Below are 6,515 nucleotides of genomic sequence, written 5' to 3' on the forward strand. Positions count from 1 at the left end.
ACAGAACTAGAACATATAATTTTAAATTTTGCATAGAAACACAAATGACTCTGAAAAGCCAAAACAATCTTGAGAAAGAACTGAGGTGGAGGTATCACACTCCCTGACTTTAGACTACACTACAAAGATATAGTAACCAAAACAGTATGGTACTCGCACAGAAAGAGACACACAGATCAAGGGAACAGAATACAGAGAAAGTCTAGAAATAAACCCATGCACTTATGGTCAATTAATTTACAACAAAGGAGGCAAGAATATACAATGAAGAAAAGACAGTCTCTTCAATAAGTGGTGCTGGGAAAACTGAACAGCTACATGTGAAAGAATGAAATTAAACCATTTTCCCACACCACATACAAAAATAAGCTTAAAATGCGTTAAAGATCTAAATGTAAGACCAGAAACCATAAAATTCTTAGAAAAAAACATAGGCAGAACATTCTTTGACATAAATCATAGATCTTTGGATCTGTCTTTTAAAGCAAAACAAATAAAAGCAAAAATAAACAAATGGGACCTAATCAAACTTATAAGCTTCTGCATAGCAAAGGAAACCACTGACAAAACAAAAAGACATCCTACTGAATGGGAGAAAATATTTGCAAACGATATGACCAATAATGGGTTAGTGGGGAGAAAGTGGGGAGGGGCAAGATAGAAGGGTATTAAGAGGTACAAACTACTATGCATAAAATAAATAAGCTACAAGGATATATTGTATAGCACAGGAAATATAGCCAATATTTTATAGTAACTATAAATGGAGTATAATCTTTAAAAATTGTGAACTATGTTGTACATCTGAAACTTACATAATATTGTAAATCAACTATACCTTAATTAAAAAATATTTTTAAATGTGCCAAAGCCTTGAATAGACATTTCTCCAAAGATATACAAATATTCTGCTTTAATTTTATAATTAATTTTATTAAAATATTTTATGTAAAAAAAAAATACACAAATGACCAATAAGCACATAAAAAGATGGTCAACCTCAATAACTGTTAGGTGTGATATTGTGATTTATAATAAGAAATATATATTTGGTCTTCTTCTTCCTGGCACAGAACTCCTAAAACCCTTGGAATTTCCTGAGAGGAGAACCATAAAGGTGTCTTTTGTGATGTTAATGAGGTGACTTTTGGAAAGCCCCTATGTCACCTAAAAATGGGAGCTGGTCACTGGAGGAACCAACCTTGTGATTAGAGGGTTTCGATCCCACCCCACCCCCACCTCTGCAGATGGAAAGGGGGCTGAAGTTGGGTTTGATCACCAATAGCCAATAATTTAATCAATCATATCCATGTAATGAAGCCTCCATAAAAACCCTAAAAGGACAAGGTTCTGAAAGCTTTCCGGTCAGTGAACATGTGGAGATTCGGAGAGTGGTACACCCAGAAAGGGCACGGAGGCTCTGCACCCCTTCCCACAAGCATTGCCAGATATTTGTACATCACTGTTTGTAGCAGCATTATTTTTAAAAAAATATTTATTTATTCATTTGTTTGGCTGCACTGGGTCTTAGTTGTGGGAGGTGGGATCTTCGTTGCTGCGTGCGGGATCTTTAGTTGCGGCACACAGGTTCTTTAGTTGCAGCATGCAGGCTCTTTTAGTTGTGGCATGCGGGATCTAGTTCCCTGACCAGGGATCGAACCCGGGCCCCCTGCATTGGGAGTGCAGAGTCTTAACCACTGGACCACCAGGGAAGTCCCTGTAGTAGCATTATTTACAATAGTGAAAAGGTAGAAGCAACTCAAATGTCCATGGACTGACGAATGAACAAACAGAAGGTGTGTGTGCATACATATATACATACAACAAAATATTATTTAACCTCAAAAAGGAAATTCTGACACACGCTAGAATATGGATGAACCTTGAAGACCTTATGCTAAGTGAAATAAGTCGGACACAGAAAAAACAAATATTGTATGATTCCAGTTATATGAGATACCTACAGTAGTCAAATTCATCAGGACATAAGTAGAATGGTGGTTGCCAGGGGCTGGAGGAAGGGGAAAAAAGGGAGTGTTTAATGAGTAGAGTTTCAGTTTGGAACGATGAAGAAGTTCTGGAGATGGATGGTGACGATAGCTGCACAACAATGTGAATGTAGTTAATGGCACTGAATTGTATACTTAAAGTGCTTAAAATGGTAAATTTTATGTTATTTATATTTTACCACAATTTTTTGAAAGGTATACAGATTGAAGATAAGACTCTTTATTCCCAGATGACATTGATCATGGATGTAGAAATTCCTAAGCAATGCACAAAAAAGCTACCGGAACTAATTATTGAATTTAGTAAAGTAACAGGATACAAGGTCTATATACTAGAGACAAACAAATGGAAATTAAAATTTTTTCAACATCTTTTACAACAGCATCAAAAAAACACATTATGCTTAGTGGTAACTTTAACAAAACATGTACAAGACCTGTACTCTGAAAGCTCATAACTTTACTCAGAGAAATTAAAGAAAACCTAAATAAAAGGAGGAATATAACAAGTCTGTGGTTCTGAATACTCAATATTGCTAAATTGTCAGTTCTCCCCAAATTGATTTACAGATCAATCCCAACCAAATGGACTATACTCCTGAATGTGAAATGTAAAATAATAAAGCTTGTAGATAATCACAGAGGAGTATATCTTCATAACCTCAATGTAGGGAAAAACCTCAAACAAGACACAGAAAAGCATTAACAATAAAGGAGAAGATTGACAAACTGAGTTACGTTAAAATTAAGAAGGGTAAAAAGGCAAGCCAGAGTGGAGAGAAGATACATTTAAACACAATACATGTTACCAACAAAGGACTCTTATCCAAACATACAAAGGACTCTTCTTATTCTACAAGACAAACACAGACAAAACAGTAGAAAAATGTGCAAAAGACACACTTCACAAAAATGGATATTCAAGTAGCCAACAATCACAGGAAAGAATGCTTAACATCATCAAATCACCAGGAAATACAAATTTCAGCTGCAACAAGATACCACTGTATACCCATCAGAATGACTAAAATTTTCTTTAGTTGACAGTATCAAGGGTAAACAAAGATGTGGACAATAGGAACTCTCGCACACTGCTGGTGGGAGTATAAACTGGAAAATAAAACAATAGAAATTTATTATCTCAAAGTTCTGAAGGCTAGAAGTCCAGAATCAAGGTATGTGCAGGGCCATGTTCCCCCTGAAACCTGCAGGGGAATCCTTCCTTGCCTCTTCCTTGCTTTTGGTAATTTGGTGTCAATTTTTGGTGTTTTTAAGCTTATAGATGCAACACTCCAATCTTCTGTCTTCACATGGTGTCTCCCTTTGTCTCTTCATGTGGCATTCTTTTTATAAGGTCACCAGTCACATCAGAATAGGGTCTCAGCCTACTCTAGCATGACCTCATCTTAACTAATAACATCTGCAATGACCCTATTTCCAAATAATGTCACATTCTGAGGTACTGGGAGTTAGGACTTCAACATGTTGGGGGTGGAGAGGGGGGTGAGATGACACAATTCAGCCTATAATCTACACCAAAAAGAATATTCATAAAAGCAATTTTTCACAATAGCCCAAAACTACAAACAATCCAAATGTCCATCACCATTAGAATGGATTTTTTTAAGTTGTAATATATGTACGTAAAGGAATACTGTACAGAAATGAAAATACAAGAACCACAATAACATGAAACAACTTTGATAAATGTCACAAACATAATATTGAACAAAATAAGTCATACATGAAATACACATACTGAATCTATTCATACTAAAAATAAAAAGTAGGCAATCAAAACTAAAAATTTATTTAGGGATGCAAGGTGATGTGGTAAAAATGTAAAGAAAACAAATGATTACCATAAAACTGAGGATAAGTGTGACCTCTAATCAGGACAAACATTGTGATTAGGAGGGGACATAAAGGAGCTTCTGGGGTATTGGCAATGTTCAATTTCTTTACCTGCATGGTAAGTTACACAAGTACAATGAACTGTACTATTATTTTATGTACTTTCCTGTTAAGTGATATTTTAAAATAATGTAAGTGAAAGAAAAAGGAGCTTTGCTGGAAAAAAAAAAAAAAAAAAAAACTACAGTTAATATCTTTATGTCAAAGTTCATGCTTAAATAAGTGGAAAATAAGCAAAGTACAAAAGTTCATATAATATGTTGCCTTTTGTGTAAGAAGGGGAAATAAGAAAACATCTATTCATTTGTGCAGCAGAAATACAGTAAAGGTAAACTAGAGACTAATTAGGTTCATTTCTTCAAGAGGGGCAGGTAGGAGTAAGGTGGAAAAGAAAGAAGAAATGAGGAAGGGGTATGATACTTAGAATCTCTTTTGGACAGGTCTGACATTAAGAACTATGCTAACAACACACATCCCACAGTACAACAACAAAACAAAGTAATCAATAATAATGAGGTGAAAAACTAAAATGGAATTCAAAACAGAACCAAATGAACTGGAACATCTGATAAATGAGTAGTGTAACCACACTGAAAAAAAAAAATTAACCCAAGTAATTTTTAAACACAGTATCTGAACTATATATCTACAAACTAAAGACAAAAAGAACTCTAAGTAAATACTGAATTCTAATTAAGAGGTTTCTTTTTTTGCAGAGGTATAGGTTAGCAATTCTAAAACAACTTTCTGTTATTCTAGGATTAAGCAAATAAGTACAAACATTGTGGATAACAAGAAACAATTCTCATCAATGTGGAAGAAAGTTACAAATGTGAAAGAGAACAGAGTGAACCCTGTGATGATAAACTGGAATTGGTGTTATCAGTGTGAATTGGTTGCTTTTAATATATATAGAATAGACAGATAGATATGTGTGTGGACATATATGTACTCACTCATGTCACACACATATGCACATATCTATTTCTTTTTCTTTTTTTTTTGGCCATGCCACGCAGCATGCAAGATCTTAGTTCCCCAACCAGGGATCGAACCCATGCCCCCTGCAGTGGAAGCAGTGGAGTCTTAACCACTGGACCGCCAGAGAAGTCCCAGTATGTATCTATTTCTTAACTCTATCAGCTGACAAAGCCCAGAAGCCATGACACCCCAGTAGCAAATGAACACACCTAGCACACAGATCTTGATTTCCAAATATATTCTCCACCAAAAGGAACTAGGGATCCTTAGAGAAATGGCTGACTCCAGGGTTGGAATGAGCCTGGGATATCTTATTGTGCCAAAACAAAGAAAATTCTCAATGAATGACAAGGTCATGTCAAAAGGACCTAAGAATCAGCTTGAAACGGTTCCCATTGGCCCAATCTGGGACAATCTGAGCATCAATATAAATTAATGATAGTAAAGAAATATAACTCGTTGAATAAATAAGAATCCAAGAGTCTACAATGATATAAATAAATAAGTAGGGGGGAAAGGAAAGCTCTTCTTTATAGCAGAAAGCCAACTAATAAACACAGAAGGAATGAAGGAATTAGAAAATCACCATTTGGCAACCATAATAGAAATAAATGATTTAGGCAAGAATTATCAGTGAATGCTACTGGAGGGTAAAAGTTCTGAGCAATAACAGGGTATTTACAGACCTCGAACTACTCCCCCCCCCAAAAAATACCTATAAATTACAAAAAGAAAACTTCTAACTTTATAGTGGAGTAACCTGACAAACAATACCTTAACCAAGTGATCAAAGTTAACATCACCAGAAATGGGACAAATTGACAGCATGTGCCTCCAGAAGCATCTTTTCCATGGTATTCCTAACAAAAGTGTATTTTTGCAATTAATATGTTAATTCAGAGTAATAGATTCCAACTGTTGAATCATTCTCGCAATCCTGGAATAAACAATGCTTGGAATGTGAAAAAAAATTTTTTTAAGTGCATGAGGTGAATTTAATTATGAAAATATATCAAACAAACCCAAATTAAGAGACATTCAACAAAATAACTGGCCTAAACTCTTTAAATATCAAGTCATGAAAAACATGGAAGATTAAAGAACTGCTCCAGATTAAAAGAGACTAAAGAGACAGGACAACTAAATCTAATGCACAATTCAGGATATTCTTTTGCTGTAAATGACATTCTTGGCACCACTAGCAAGATCTGAATAAGACCTACAAGATTAGATAATGGTATCATACCGGTTTAATTTTGATAATTGTAAAAGAATGTCCTTGATTTTAGGAAATGCACACTAAAGTTCTTAGGGAAAATGGGCATCACGACTGCAACCGACTCTCAATCCAAAATAAAAGGTGTATATATGTGTGTATTATATGTATATGTATACACACACACATACATAAGAGAGAGGGAGAGAGAAACAGCAAACGGCAACAGGAGTTAGAGATAGGGAAAGAGAGACAGAGATTAAAGAATAAGACATATGGAAAACGTTAATATATGGGGAATTAGGGCAAAAGGTATATATGGAGGAATTCTCTGTACTACTCTGACAACTCTTCTGTAAGCCTGAAATTATGTCAAAATAAAAAAAACTAAAAAA

General features: G+C 35.0%; 1 non-coding gene across 1 annotated transcript; it reads right to left on the minus strand.

Moving 5' to 3' along the window:
• Positions 1-1,639: 1,639 nt before the first annotated feature.
• Positions 1,640-1,712, minus strand: TRNAG-CCC (transfer RNA glycine (anticodon CCC)). The gene has a single exon. It is a non-coding gene; the product is annotated as a tRNA-Gly (tRNA).
• Between the last annotated feature and the right edge of the window lie 4,803 nt (positions 1,713-6,515).

This window comes from Eubalaena glacialis, chromosome 2 (assembly GCF_028564815.1).
Source record: "Eubalaena glacialis isolate mEubGla1 chromosome 2, mEubGla1.1.hap2.+ XY, whole genome shotgun sequence".
In the NCBI taxonomy this organism is placed as follows: Eukaryota; Metazoa; Chordata; class Mammalia; order Artiodactyla; family Balaenidae; genus Eubalaena; species Eubalaena glacialis.